We start from the raw sequence: 16641 nt of genomic DNA, 5'->3' as shown, positions 1-16641 counted from the left end.
ATAATAATTAAAACAAAAGCACTTATAAATATATATATTTCCACAGTTGTGTGCACAAGTTTTAGGCAGGTATGGAAAATACTGCAGAGGTAGAATGCATTATAAAATAGAAGCGTTAAGTTAATAGGTGTTTTTTATCAATTAAAAAAAGGAAGAGTGAATGAACAAAAGAGAAATCTAAATCAAATCAATATTTGGTGTGACAACCTTTTGCCTTCATTGCCTTTTACCCTTTGAAATATCATATTGGCAAGATTGCTGTTTGATGAAACACATAGGGCTATCTCTACAATCTTAGGGCTATGATCCTGTAAAGTGATTAGTGTTGTTAGGGGTCAGTGAGCACCTTTGCCTATCGAAACAGCAATGGTGGCTGTTTGTTAAACAATTAGGTATGGATATGTTATGGTCTAGTTATTGATCTAGATAGTATTGATTACACTGAAAAGTTATTATAGTGTTCAATATAGCTGATCAAAATTAAGGATAATATATTTTATTTTGTTAATTGGAGATTTAGGGTGTCCTTTATGTGATAAAGGGGTTATGTTTGACCAGTGTTATTTGGGTCAGAATATTAATATAATAACCATTTAATATACTCAGGCCCAAATAATGCCTTGTTTCAGGAATATAATCCAATCATTCATAGTCCCTGCTGTACTGAGAGAATTTTGTACCTTTGTATATTTGTATTGATGTCGTAATGTGCGTTTATCTATTTTAAAATAAAATATTAAAAGTTAGGTTTTATAATTCCACATTTTACTCCAATTGGACAGGATAATCTAATTGATAGCAGATGCAAGTCCCATCCCCATCTTGCTTAAGAATGTGGAAGGTGCCTCTTGCTTGCATGTGTCACAGAACTGGCAGAAAAACTACATTCAGCTGCTTTGTTCCCAATCCAAATTATGAATATTGTTTTTTTAATGAAAGGCATAGACATGACAGTTATGAAAGTTGCACGTAACATGCAGTCTTAAGAAAGAATGTTCTTGGTTTATTAGGTGCAGCATAAACCAAGCTGAAAGAAAAAGTAAACACAGCCCTCTGGGCAAAAACAGCAAAACAGAACAAAATGGTAGCACAAAGCATAGTCCTTCTAATAGCGGGGTTCAGCCTGCTCAGGGCTAGGTCCATGGTTCAGGTTTTCTTAGCACAAACACCAACACTTCTCTGGAGTGTTCCTCTCCAGGCAATGATCACCCGTTGCCTCTGTAGGACAGCTACTTAAGTGCCAGTCCACACCCTGGGGGGGAGAAAAGGTGGACAACCTCCTACCTGCTCTATGGTTGTCCACAAAAGCCTAGCTCATTAAACAAATTGGCTGTTAACTCCTTACAAATCTTAGTGTGCTAAAGAAAAAACTTCTGGGTTTTTAAATCACTGAAGTCATTAGCCTCAGCGAAACATATCTCCCCTCCAGTACCTTGCCAGTGACTTTGTCCCAGTGCAAATTTGTATGACTAGTATTTTCTTTTATCCCTGTACGTCTTCCCCTGTTAGACTGGTTCATGTTTTCATATATACTGCTACTCCCCACTTCCCTGGTTGGCGGAAGGTGACAGACCAGGCAAATTTTTTTGGAGCTCAGTAAGGCACGTGGCCCTGGCGTCTTCACTATTAGCAGTAATCCGAGGAGCAGGGATAGCTAGAGCGCCCCTAGCTTTAGGGATAGGGAAGGAGCCCCTATCCCCAGGATCTCTATCAACTGTGCCATAACATTAACACTGGCCCATTTTTTTGATCCATCATGGATCCAGTGACTGCTCAGGCAGGACAATTGCAGTAACTCAACCTGGTGGTAGCTAACCTACGCCCTGTAATTTTGCAGCACCCAAACTTGTCTGGTGTAGGGACCGCGAATCTCAGGCAACCCCTACTGAAGCCCCAGATCGCCTTGCCTGACAGATTCTCTGGGAGGCGAGACAAGTTATTTTCAGGGAGGCCTGTAAGCTTTACTTCAATTTATGTCCTCACTTATCAGGAACTAATGACCAATGAGTGAGGATTATAATATCTCTCCTTCAGGATGACCCCCAAGCCTGATCATTTTCTCTCCCAGCCGACTCTCCGTCGCTTTGGATGGCTGAGGAATTTTTTCAGGTATATATATAACCATCAAATCCCACATCATTTAATGTTAGGGACAAAGAAGAGATCCCACACAATATAAAATCAATAATTTTTATTCAAGCCAATAAAGAACAATAAACAACAGTAAAAGAGCAAAATGCCATCTAGGGGTCGCCAGAAAAATGCAACAGAAAAATTCCCCACATTCAATCAAATAATCTAATGCAAAAATTTCCTTATTATCAACCGATACAAAATATGTTATAATTGTATTAATACTTTTTTGGCAATAATAGCTACTCAGAAAACATATTCCACACCTTTTTATTCCAACAAGACTCAATATGTCCAAAGTCAGGTTATATTAACATCAATAATCCTGTGTTATGTTTAACAAACAGGGAAAAGGCGACCTGTCTTTATAAATCACTGCATGGTCTCCATATTATATATATGCCAACAACCTTCCCCTGATATCTGATGATTAGGGTGGTACAATAGAAAGTAAAGGTTGATAGTTACCTGATGTGTGGTTTGTTCTGGCGTCCCCTCACCCTGATGTGCGTTTCGCCGCCTGCTTCTTCCGGATTTTTTCAGGTATATATATATATATATATATATATATATATATATATACAGCTCTGGCCAATATTAAGAAGCCATGCAAAATGTTCAGCTTGTCTGATTTTTCTCTTTATAGGTATATTTTTGGGTAAAATGTAAATTGTTCTTTTATTCTATAAACTTTTGACAACATGTCTCCGAATTTCCAAGCAATAAATTTTGTATTTTTTTCTGACAAAGAAAAATGGTCAAAATAAAAAAAAACAGTGCTTTCAGACCTCAAATAATGCAAAGAAAACAAGCCCATAATCATTTAGAAACAACAATACTAATGTTTTAACTCAGGAAGAGTTCAGAAATCAATATTTTGTGGAATAGCTATAATTTTTAATCACAGCTTTCATGCATCTTGGCATGCTTTCCACCAGTCTTTCACACTGCTTCTGGTGCAAAAATTTAAGCAGTTCTTATTTGTTTGATGGCTTGTGACTATCCATCATCCTCTTGATTACATTCCAGAGGTTTTCCATGGGGTTCAGGTCTGGAGATTGGGCTGCCCATGACAGGGTTTTGATGTGATGGTCTCTTAATTTTTGCCAGAGCTGTAGTCCTTCATTGCCTGCCTCCCTGGACCAAAGATATTGTATAACCTGTTCTTTGTCAGCTTGGTCGTCAGCTTGGTCCCAGGCAATCATAAAGACAATGTGGAGGAAGGTCTTGACACCCCTGTTCTGAAAACACATCCCCGACATCAGACAGGTATTCAGGCAGAGATAGGGTCCCCACCCTGGCTAGCTGGGTGCAAAAGCAGTGTTCTTTGCAATACTTGCTCCATTTAACCACCACCCAAGTCTGCCAGTCTACCACAGGGTTGTGTAGGGTAAGCCAAGGTAATCTGAGAACCACAGGTAAGGGCAAGGCCTCTAGCACATAACAGTTTATAAATTCAGAGTGCATGGCCCCTACCTGTAGATGCAACATACGAACTACCTGAGAAAAGTACCCCTTGCTCAAGGGTGCAGAGTCAATAGTGATAATGGGCCTGGACAAACATTACGTCGATAAAATTAAACCCCGCCCACTGTCCAGAAAGGCTGAAATTACCAACTTATCTTTACCGAGATGGATCTCGACTGATTGAAAATCTACCAACTGAGGAAATAAGTACATCCGGGCTGCCAACCTACCCGAAACCTGAGGTCCTTAATTTTCTGGCTGCGGTTTATGGTCAATATGGAAGGGATACACACCCACAAAATGACCCTCCACCACAGAAAAAACACTCCCCTTTATGCCAAACTACCGTTGGACCAACAGAACGTGCCACCCCATCCAGCTGCATGGGTTCCATGGTAGACTCAGACCCAGGTTCACTTGACTTTGGGCCCCACGCAAATTGGAGTGTCTACTTATGTTTCTGATGAACACAGTGGTCCACACAGATTGCCAGAGATATGGCCGCTTCCAGGGAGACCGAAGTCTCATGCGGGGCAAAGGCATCCTTTACCCATGGACAAAAAGAGGGGTTGATCCAGCTTCCAGAATTTTTTGCAAAAATTTTTTTTGCTCTGACAAAGAATGCCATGTGCATTTGAAAAGTGTTGCTGCTATGATGTCCTTTTTATGATTTTTGTACATAGTTTTTGCACTTTCTCTTATCTAATACATTTTTTGCAAAAAATTCTGGAAGCTGGATCCACCTCTCTTTTCGTCCACACGTGATTACATCTTGTCCTTTGGATCTCGTGCCTCCAACCACCTTGGGCTTGGGTGAGCTGGAATTTCTTTTTCATCTTTTACCCATACCAACAGGGCCGGACTGGGACTAAAATTCAGCCCTGGCATTTGAAGTTACACAGGCCCACTTGTCACACGGTGACTGTATAATACCTTTGTACACTTGTAGGCAGGGCCGGTTTTAGGCAAAGTGTGGCCCTAGGCAAAGTTTAAAATGGAGCCCCAAATGCTAACATATTGCACATCACACAAAAGCATTTCGGTTGTATTTACTTACATGCGCTGATCTCAGGCCGCTAAATGAGTTTGATCAACCATACTGAAGTTGTTCAACGCTTGTTTCCCGGCCTCTTTCCACCGTCTGAGACAGAATGATGGGACAGAACGATCACTAACAGATCACCATACAGTATCATGTTATCAGCAGCACATCTACAGTTTACGCTGGCGATGTGCTGCTGAGAACAATGATTTTTGTTCCGGCAAAAACAATCTGAATATGCAGCATTTTACTTGTTTAGTAAAATACACCCCATAGTCCTCCATATATTATAATGTGCACCATAGTCCTCCATATATTAAAATACACTGCTCAGTCCTCCACAGAGCATAATACACTCCTCATAGTGCTCCATATAGTATAATGCACCGCCATAGTCATCCATGTAGTACAATTCACTTCCCATAGTATAATGCACCCCATAGTTCTTCATATAGTATAATGTATTCCCCATAGTCCTCGATACAGTATAATGCAGCCCACATACAGTATAATGCAGCCACCACCCTACAGAGTATAATGTAACCCCCCATAGAATATAATGCAGCCCCCCCAATAGAGTATGATGAAATCACCCCTCATAGAATATATATATAATACAGCCCCCCCCATAGAATTTAATGTAGCCCCAAATAGAATAGAATACAGCCCACCTCCCCATAGAATATAATGCAGCCCCATCAGAGTATGATGCAATCATCCCTCATGAAATCTAATACAGCCCCCCATAGAATATAATACAGCCCACCTCCCCATAATATATAATGCAGCCCCCATAGTATAAGACAGCCTCCCCCATAGAATATAATATACCCCATAGTATAACACAGCCTCCCCTACAGAATATAATATACCCCCGCAATAGTATATAACACAGCCACATAGTATATAACATGGCCTCCCCCATAGAATATAATATACCCCCTATAGTATATAGCAAAGCCCGCATAGTATATAGCACAACTTGCATAGTATATAGCACAGCCTGCATAATATAGCACAGCCCGCATAGTATACAGCACAGCCCACACAGGGGTATATAGAGCACAGCCCGCACAGGGGTATATAGAGCACAGCGCGCACAGGGGTATATAGAGCACAGCCCGCACAGGGGTATATAGAGCACAGCCCGCACAGGGGTATATAGAGCACAGCCCGCACAGGGGTATATAGAGCACAACCCGCACAGGGGTATATAGAGCACAGCCCGCACAGGGGTTTATAGAGCACAGCCCGCACAGGGGTATATAGAGCACAGCCCGCACAGGGGTATATAGAGCACAGCCCGCATGGGGGTATATAGAGCACAGCCCGCACAGGGGTATATAGAGCACAGCCCGCACAGGGGTATATAGAGCACAGCCCGCACAGGGGTATATAGAGCACAGCCCGCACAGGGGTATATAGAGCACAGCCCGCACAGGGGTATATACAGCCCAGCCCGCACAGGGGTATATACAGCCCAGCCCGCACAGGGGTATATACAGCCCAGCCCACACAGGGGTATATACAGCCACGCCCACACAGGGGTATATACAGCCAAGCCCACACAGGGGTATATACAGCACAGCACAGGGGTATATACAGCCCAGCCCACACAGGGGTATGTACAGCAGAGCCCACACAGGGGTATATACAGCAGAGCCCACACAGGGGTATATACAGCAGAGCCCACACAGTATACAGCAGAGCCCACACAGGGGTATATACAGCAGAGCCCACACAGTATACAGCAGAGCCCACACAGTATACAGCAGAGCCCACAAAGTATACAGCAGAGCCCACACAGGGGTATATACAGCAAAGCCCACATAGTATACAGCAGAGCCCACACAGGGGTATATACAGCAGAGCCCACACAGTATACAGCAGAGCCCACACAGGGGTATATACAGCACAGCACAGGGGTATATACAGCCCAGCCCACACAGGGGTATATACAGCAGAGCCCACCAAGTATACAGCAGAGCCCACACAGGGGTATATACAGCAGAGCCCACACAGTATACAGCAGAGCCCACACAGGGGTATATACAGCACAGCACAGGGGTATATACAGCCCAGCCCACACAGGGGTATGTACAGCAGAGCCCACACAGGGGTATATACAGCAGAGCCCACACAGGGGTATATACAGCAGAGCCCACACAGTATACAGCAGAGCCCACACAGGGGTATATACAGCAGAGCCCACACAGTATACAGCAGAGCCCACACAGTATACAGCAGAGCCCACAAAGTATACAGCAGAGCCCACACAGGGGTATATACAGCAAAGCCCACATAGTATACAGCAGAGCCCACACAGGGGTATATACAGCAGAGCCCACACAGTATAAAGCAGAGCCCACACAGGGGTATATACAGCAGAGCCCACACAGTATACAGCAGAGCCCACACAGGGGTATATACAGCAGAGCCCACACAGTATACAGCAGAGCCCACACAGGGGTATATACAGCAGAGCCCACACAGTATACAGCAGAGCCCACACAGGGGTATATACAGCAGAGCCCACACAGTATACAGCAGAGCCCACACAGGGGTATATACAGCAGAGCCCACACAGTATACAGCAGAGCCCACACAGGGGTATATACAGCAGAGCCCACACAGTATACAGCAGAGCCCAAACAGGGGTATATACAGCAGAGCCCACACAATATACAGCAGAGCCCACACAGGGGTATATACAGCAGAGCCCACACAGTATACAGCAGAGCCCACACAGGGGTATATACAGCAGAGCCCACACAGTATACAGCAGAGCCCACACAGGGGTATATACAGCAGAGCCCACACAGTATACAGCAGAGCCCAAACAGGGGTATATACAGCAGAGCCCACACAATATACAGCAGAGCCCACACAGGGGTATATACAGCAGAGCCCACACAGTATACAGCAGAGCCCACACAAGGGTATATACAGCAGAGCCCACACAGTATACAGCAGAGCCCACACAGTATACAGCAGAGCCCACACAGGGGTGTATACAGCAGAGCCCACACAGGGGTGTATATAGCAGAGCCCACACAGGGGTATATACAGCAGAGTCCACATCTCGTCCCCCCCCCCCGATAATGGCCCCACAGTCCAGTTAAAAAAAAAAAAAACACTCTCCTCACCTTTCCTTTTGCCCGCGCTGCGCGCTGCTCCTGGCTCCTGTCTCGGCGGCTGCAGTCTGCCCGGGACACAGCAGGTGCGCGATGATATGACGACATCGCGCACCCGCAGTGTCAGAGGCAGAGCGGGGAATGATGGGAGAGGGGGCGTCAGGTGACGCTCTCTCCTCCATCATTGCATTGAACTATACCGGCGTCATAGACGCCGGTATAGTTAAATGCGGCGGCGGCACTGGCGGGGGGGGGGGGGGAGAAACAGTGCAGCGGCCCACTACTGGCACCGGCCCTATCTTACTATATACCTACTTTCCTTTTTTTTTTTTTTTTCAAAATTTCACCCCCAAAAAACAAAAATATACAGTCTGTTCTGTCAGACCTGTTTAAAAATCAAAGTTTGTCAGGCATACGTAGCATACTTGTGTGTGCTAGCCTTGTACCACTTTTTTTGTGTTTTAAATTCACCGAAAAAGGCCTCATGTATCTGCGTGCTCCAAGTTTTTGCATTTTAGGCCGTTTTGCCACTGTCTTTGCTGTCTGTTACTCTAATTATATACAGCACTATTTGGCATTTAAAAAAACAGGCCACATATTTGCCAGTGTGGTATTTCCATAACAGCCCTCATATATCTGCGTGCTCCAAGTTTGGGCATTGTAGTCCGGTGTACCCCCTTTTTTGCTGTCTGATAGTCTAATTCTATACAGCACTATTTAGCTTCAAAAAATATAAAAAGGCCACATATTTGCCAGTGTGGTATTTCCGTGACAGCCCTCATATATCTGTGTGGTCCAAGTTTGGGCATTGCAGACTGGTGTACCCCTTTTTTTGCTGTCTGATAGTCTAATACTATACAGCACTATTTAGCTTCAAAAAATATAAAAAGGCCACATATTTGCCAGTGTGGTATTTCCGTGACAGCCCTCATATATCTGCTTGCTCCAAGTTTTTGCATTTTAGGCCATTTTGCCACTTTTTCTGGTGTCTGTTACTCTAACTATATACAGCACTATTTGGCATTAAAAAAAAAAAAATGGGCCACATATTTGCCAGCGTGGTAAATCCATGACAGCCCTCATATATCTGCGTGTTCCAAGTTTGGGCATTGTAGGCCGGTGTACCCCTTTTTTTGCTGTCTGATATTCTAAGTCTATACAGCACTATTTAGCTTCAAAAAAATATAAAAAGGCCACATATTTGCCAGTGTGGTATTTCCATGACAGCCCTCATATATCTGCGTGCTCCAAGTTTGGTCATTGTAGGCCGGTGTACCCCTTTTTTTGCTGTCTGATACTCTAATTCTATACAGCACTATTTACCGTATATACTCGAGTATAAGCCGAGATTTTCAGCCCAAATTTTTGGGCTGAAAGTGCCCCTCTTGGCTTATACTCGAGTCATGGTCAGCAGCAGGGTCGGCGGGTGAGGGGGAGAGAGGACTGTCGCATACTCACCTGCTCCTGGCGTTCCTGACGCGGTCCCCACATGTCCCACAGTCTTCGGGTGCCGCAGCTCTTCCTCTGTTCAGCGGTCACATGGAACCGCTCATTAAAGTAATGAATATGGACTCCACTCCCATAGGGGTGGAGCCGCATATTCATTCCTGTAATGAGCGGTACCAGTGACCGCTGACAGAGTTAGAAGCTGCCGTGCCTGGAGACCATCTGTCCGGGAGAAAGAGCCAGGGACCGCGCCAGAGAAGGTGAGTATTTCATATTCACCTGTCCGCGTTCCACCCGCCGGGCGCTGCTCTGTCTTCCCGTCCTCTTGCTGTGACTGTTGAGGTTAGAGGGCGAGATGACGTACTAGTGTGCACGCCGCCCTCTGCCTGAACAGTCACTGCGGAGAGACGGGACGCTGAGGAGCAGCTTGCAGCAAGAGAGGTGAGTATGTCACTTTTTTTTTTTAATTACTGCAGCAGCAGCATTAAATGTGGCACAGTTTTATATGGAGCATCTATGGGGCAATAATGAATTGTATGGCGCATTATATGGGGCATCTATGGGGCAATAATGAATTGTATGGAGCATCTATGGGGCAATAATGAATTGTATGGCGCATTATATGGGGCATCTATGGGGCAATAATGAATTGTATGGCGCATTATATGGGGCACCTATGGGGCAATAATGAATTGTATGGCGCATTATATGGGGCATCTATGGGGCAATAATGAATTGTATGGAGCATGATATGGAGCATCTATGGGGCAATAATGAACTGCATGGAGCATTATATGGGGCATCTATGGGGCAATAATGAATTGTATGGAGCATTATATGGAGCATCTATGGGGCAATAATGAATTGTATGGAGCATTATATGTGGCACAGTTTTATATGGAGCATCTATGGGGCAATAATGAACTGTATGGAGCATTATATGTGGCACAGTTTTATATGGAGCATCTATGGGGCAATAATGAACTGCATGGAGCATTATATGGGGCATCTATGGGGCAATAATGAATTGTATGGAGCATTATATGTGGCACAGTTTTATATGGAGCATCTATGGGGCCATAATGAATTGTATGGAGCATTATATGTGGCACAGTTTTATATGGAGCATCTATGGGGCTATAATGAACTGCATGGAGCATTATATGGGGCATCTATGGGGCAATAATGAATTGTATGGAGCATTATATGTGGCACAGTTTTATATGGAGCATCTATGGGGCCATAATGAATTGTATGGAGCATTATATGTGGCACAGTTTTATATGGAGCATCTATGGGGCTATAATGAACTTGTAATGCAGCATTACAAGGGGCACAGTTTTATATGGAGCATCTTATGGGGCCATAATGAACTGTATGGAGCATTGTATGTGGCACATTTTTATATGGAGCCATCTTATGGGGCCATAATGAACGTTAATGCAGCATTACATGGGGCATATTTTTCTATGGAGCATTTTATGGGCACATCATGAACTTTATGGAGCATTATATGGGCCCATCATCAACTTTATGGAGCATTATATGGGCCCACCATCAACTTTATGGAGCATTATATGGGCCCATCATGAACTGTATGGAGCATTACGTGGTCTATGGTCTTGGATATACAGTATGTACAGTATCTTGAGAATTTAATCGCTATAGTATGGATCTTTTGTCCCGTTAGAAATGGATCCCAATACTTCTGATCCTGGACCAAAACAAAAGCGCAGGTCATACGAAGCTGGTTTCAAACTTAAGGTTGTGTCAAGAGCAGAAGAAAGCAATAACAGTATTGCAAATAGGGAATTTTGTGTTAACGAAAAACAAGTGAGAGAGTGGCGGAAAATGAAAGCTGACTTGGTAAAGATTCCAAAGGCAAAAAAAGCTCGACGTGGTTTAAAGATGTCATACGAGGCTCTAGAGATTGAATTGCATAAATGGGTTATGGAGTGTCGTCAAAATGGTTACTGCGTAACACGCATGGGAATTCACTTACGTGCCCTTCAAATGGCTAAAGAAGACAAATTGAAAGCACCAGGCATTGAAAATTTTGCTGCATCAGCAGGATGGTGTACCCGCTTCATGAGTAGACTTGGCCTATGTTTGCGGCAAAGAACAAAGATTTCACAGAAGTTGCCAAAAGACCTTGATGAAAAAGTGATGTCATTCCATTCATTCATCATAAAACAAAGAAGGATACATAACTATGACCTGGGAGATATTGGAAATATGGATGAAACACCTATCACTTTTGATCTTCCAAGCAACAGAACTGTGGCAAATATAGGAGACAAAACTATTTTACTCAGAACCACAGGAAATGAAAAAAAAACATTTTACAGTTGTTCTTTCATGTTTGGCTAATGGAACTAAGCTGCGGCCTGTCATTATTTTAAAAAGAAATATAAATAAACACCGTGTGCACTGCTATGTATTGGTGCAGAGACTAGGTTCCCAAGCCGTATAGTAAATTGTAAAAAAGTCTCGCACTCAACTTAAATCTGATAGATTTATTGGTACTAAGGTAGCACTGGAAACGTTTCAGCTCTTATCGAGCTTTCATCAGTCACTACAACATTTGAAAGAAAGAAACTCATAAAATACAATGTGCAAAACAAAAAAACATATAAACCAAAGTATATACAGCTTTCCACAAGAGTTTAACAGAAGCCAGAATCATAATTATATCATAAGTATAGTATTGCAGATGGTATACGCTTATACATTCTCGCTCGATACATTGCATGATTAATAGAGAAAACACACATACCGTGTACTATTTTTAAAAGAAAGACCTTGCCTAAAAAGGTCAAATTTCCACCACGAATTACAGTGCGCGCGCATGTTAAAGGCTGGATGGATGAAGACGGAACAAAAAAATGGCTCGAAGAAATTTGGAATGGACGACCAGGAGCAACCTTAAAGAAAAAACCATCATTGCTAGTCTGGGATATGTTCCGAGCACACACATCTGATGACATAAAAAAACTGGCAAAGTCTTCTCAAGTTACTTTGCCAGTTATTCTAGGTGGACTTATATCTGTATTGCAGCCCCTAGATGTGTGTTTAAATAAACCTTTCAAAGGCCGTGTGCGAAGGATGTGGCATGAATGGATGTCATCTGGTCAAGCCCGACTGACAAAACTTGGAAATCTGATGAAGCCAGACATAGAATTAGTAGGAAAGTGGGTTCGTGATGCATGGGAAGAGATTCCAGAGGACATGGTGCAACGGTCCTTCAAGAAGTGTGGCATTAGTAACGCTATGGATGGCAGTGAAGACAACGCTTTGTATGAGAATGACAGTAGTGACGGTGATGACAAACTCAGTGATGATGACAATGTCTATGCTGATAACCTCTTACCAGCTGAATTAGAAGCTCTGTTTGGAGATACAGATGAGGAATCCAGTGAATTTGAAGGATTTTAACTTTTGTGTTATAGCTTGGTTGCTGATTGATCTACGGTTTTTGTACTTTTAACCCCTTTCTGCCATTGGACGTACTATTCCGTCCATGTGGGGTGGGCCCTAATTCCCAAGGACGGAATAGTACGTCCAGCAGGATCGGCCGCGCTCACAGGGGGAGCGCGGCCGATCGCGCCCGGGTGTCAGCTGCCTATTGCAGCTGACATCCGGCACTATGTGCCAGGAGCAGTCACGGACCGCCCCCGGCACATTAACCCCCGGCACACCGCGATCAAACATGATCGCGGTGTGCCGGCGGTACAGGGAAACATCGCGCAGGGAGGGGGCTCCCTGCGTGCTTCCCTGAGACCCCCGGAGCAACGCGATATGATTGCGTTGAGTGAGGGTCGCTTACCTCCTATCCCTGCAGGTCCCGGATCCAAAATGGCCGCGGGGCTGCATCCGGGTCCTGCAGGGATTACTTCCGGGTGCCGTGCAGGCGCTGGTAAGCCTGCACGACTGTAAGTGAGATTGGTGATCTGACAGAGTGCTGTGCACACTGTCAGATCACCGATCTGTGATGTCCCCCCCTGGGACAAAGTAAAAAAGTAAAAAAAAAAAATTCCCACATGTGTAAAAAAAAAAGAAAAAAAAATTCCTAAATAAAGAAAAAAAAAAATATTATTCCCATAAATACATTTCTATATTTAAATAAAAAAATTCAAACAATAAAAGTACACATATTTAGTATCGCCGCGTCCGTAACGACCCCACCTATAAAACTATATCACTGGTTAACCCCTTCAGTGAAAACCGTAAAAAGAAAAAAAAAAAAAAACGAGGCAAAAAACAACGCTTTATTCTCATACCGCCAAACAAAAAGTAGAATAACACGCGATCAAAAAGACGGATAGAAATAACCATGGTACCGCTGAAAACATCATCTTGTCCCGCAAAAAACGATCTGCCATATAGCATCATCAGCGAAAAAATTAAAAAGTTATAGTCCTCAGAATAAAGCGATGCCAAAATATTTTTTTTTCTATAAAATAGCTTTTATCGTATAAAAGCACCAAAACATAAAAAAAATGATAGAAATGAGGTATCGCTGTAATTGTACTGACCCGAAGGATAAAACTGCTTTATCAATTTTACCAAACGCGGAACGGTATAAACGCTTCCCCCAAAAGAAATTCATGAATAGCTGGTTTTTGGTCATTCTGCCTCACAAAAATAGGAATAAAAAGCGATCAAAAAATCTCCCGTGCCCGAGCATGTTACCAATAAAAACGTCAACTCGTCCCGCAAAAAACAATACCTCACATGACTCTGTGGACTCAAATATGGAAAAATTATAGCTCTCAAAATGTGGTAACGCAAAAAATATTTTTTGCAATAAAAAGCTTCTTTCAGTGTGTGAGGGCTGCCAATCATAAAAATCCGCTAAAAAACCCGCTATAAAAGTAAATCAAACCCCCCTTAGTTAGGGAAAAATAAAAAAAAAATAAAAATGTATTTATTTCCATTTTACCATTAGGGTTAGGGCTAGGGTTAGGGTTAGGGCTAGGTTTAGGGTTGGGGCTAGGGTTAGGGTTGGGGCTAGGGTTGGGGCTAGGGTTAGGGTTGGGGCTAGGGTTAGGGTTGGGGCTAGGGTAAGGGCTAGGGTTAGGGTTAAGGCTACAGTTAGGGTTGTGGCTAAAGTTAGGGTTAGGGTTGTGGCTAAAGTTAGGGTTAGGGTTTGGATTACATTTACGGTTGGGAATAGGGTTGGGATTAGGGTTAGGGGTGTGTCTGGGTTAGAGGTGTGGTTAGGGTTACAGTTGGGATTAGGGTTAGGGGTGTGTTTGGATTAGGGTTTCAGTTATAATTGGGGGTTTCCACTGTTTAGGCACATCAGGGGCTCTCCAAACGCGACATGGCGTCCGATCTCAATTTCAGCCAATTCTGCGTTGAAAAAGTAAAACAGTGCTCCTTCCCTTCCGAGCTCTCCCGTGCGCCCAAACAGGGGTTTACCCCAACATATGGGGTATCAGCATACTCGGAACACATTGGAGAACAACGTTTGGGGTCCAATTTCTCCTGTTACCCTTGGGAAAATACAAAACTGGGGCCTAAAAAATAATTTTTGGGGGAATTTTTTTTTTCTATTATTTTCACGGCTATGCGTTATAAACTGTAGTGAAACACTTGAGGGTTCAAAACTTTCACAATACATCTAGATGAGCTGCTTAGGGGGTCTACCTTCCAAAATGGTGTCACTTGTGGGGGGTTTCTACTGTTTAGGTACATTAGGGCCTCTGCAAGCGCAATGTGACGCCTGCAGACCATTCCATCTAAGTCTGCATTCCAAATGGCGCTCCTTCCCTTCTGAGCCCTCCCATGCGCCCAAACGGTGGTTCCCCCCACATATTGGGTATCAGCGTACTCAAGAGAAATTGGACAACAACTTTTGGGGTCCAATTTCTCCTGTTACCCTTGGGAAAATACAAAACTGGGGGCTAAAAAATAATTTTGGGGGGAATTTTTTTATTTTTTTTATTTCACGGCTATGCGTTATAAACTGTAGTGAAACACTTGAGGGTTCAAAACTCTCACAATACATCTAGATGAGTTGCTTAGGGGGTCTACTTTCCAAAATGGTGTCACTTGTGGGTTTTTTTTACTGTTTAGGTACATTAGGGGCTCTGCAAATGCAATGTGACGCCTGCAGACCATTCCATCTAAGTCTGCATTCAAAATGGAGCTCCATCCCTTCCGAGCCTTCCCATGCGCCCAAACAGTGGATCCCCCCCCACATATGGGGTATCAGCGTACTCAAGAAAAATTGGACAACAACTTTTGTGGTCTAATTTCTCCTGTTACCCTCGGGAAAATACAAAACTGGGGGCTAAAAAATAATTTTTGTGGGAAAAAATTTTTGTTTTATTTTTACGGCTCTGCATTATAAACTTCTGTGAAGCACTTGGTGGGTCAAAGTGCTCACTACACCTCTAGATAAGTTCCTTAGGGGTTCTACTTTCCAAAATGGTGTCACTTGTGGGGGGTTTCAATGTTTAGGCACATCAGTGGCTCTCCAAACGCAACATGGCGTCCCATCTCAATTCCTGTCAATTTTGCATTGAAAAGTCAAACGGCGCTCCTTCCCTTCCGAGGTCTCCCATGCGCCCAAACAGTGGTTTACCCCCACATATGGGGTATCAGCGTACTCAGGACAAATTGTAAAACAACATTTGGGGTCCAATTTCTTCTCTTACCCTTGGGAAAAAAAAATTGGGGGTGAAAAGATAATTTTTGTGAAAAAATATGATTTTTTATTTTTACGGTTCTGCATTATAAACTTCTGTGAAGCACTTGGTGGGTCAAAGTGCTCACCACACCTCTAGATAAGTTCCTTAGGGGGTCTACTTTCCAAAATGGTGTCACTTGTGGGGGGTTTCAATGTTTAGGCACATTAGTGGCTCTCCAAAGGCAACATGGCGTCCCACCTCAATTCCTGTCAATTTTGCATTGAAAAGTCAAACGGCACTCCTTCCCTTCCGAGCTCTCCCATGCGCCCAAACAGTGGTTTACCCCCACATATAGGGTATCAGCGTACTCAGGACAAATTGTACAACAACTGTTGGGGTCCAATTTCTTCTCTTACCCTTGGGAAAATGAAAAATTGGGGGTGAAAATATGATTTTTGTGAAAAAATATGATTTTTTATTTTTACGGTTCTGCATTATAAACTTCTGTGAAGCACCTCAAGGTGCTCAAAACCACATTCCAGAAGTTTATTAACCCTTCAGGTGTTTCACAGGAATTTTTGGAATGTTTAAATAAAAATGAACATTTAACTTTTTTTCACACAAAATTTATTCAGCTCCAATTTGTGAGTCAAAGTGCTCACCACACCTCTAGATAAGCTCCTTAGGGGGTCTACTTTCCAAAATGGTGTCACTTGTGGGGGGTTTCAATGTTTAGGCATATCAGGGGCTCTCCAAACGCAACATGGCGTCCCATCTCAAT

Source organism: Ranitomeya variabilis, chromosome 8, assembly GCF_051348905.1.
Source record: "Ranitomeya variabilis isolate aRanVar5 chromosome 8, aRanVar5.hap1, whole genome shotgun sequence".
Classification (NCBI taxonomy): Eukaryota; Metazoa; Chordata; class Amphibia; order Anura; family Dendrobatidae; genus Ranitomeya; species Ranitomeya variabilis.
The sequence above is the reverse complement of the archived record's forward strand: the minus strand, read 5'-3'. Positions refer to the sequence as shown.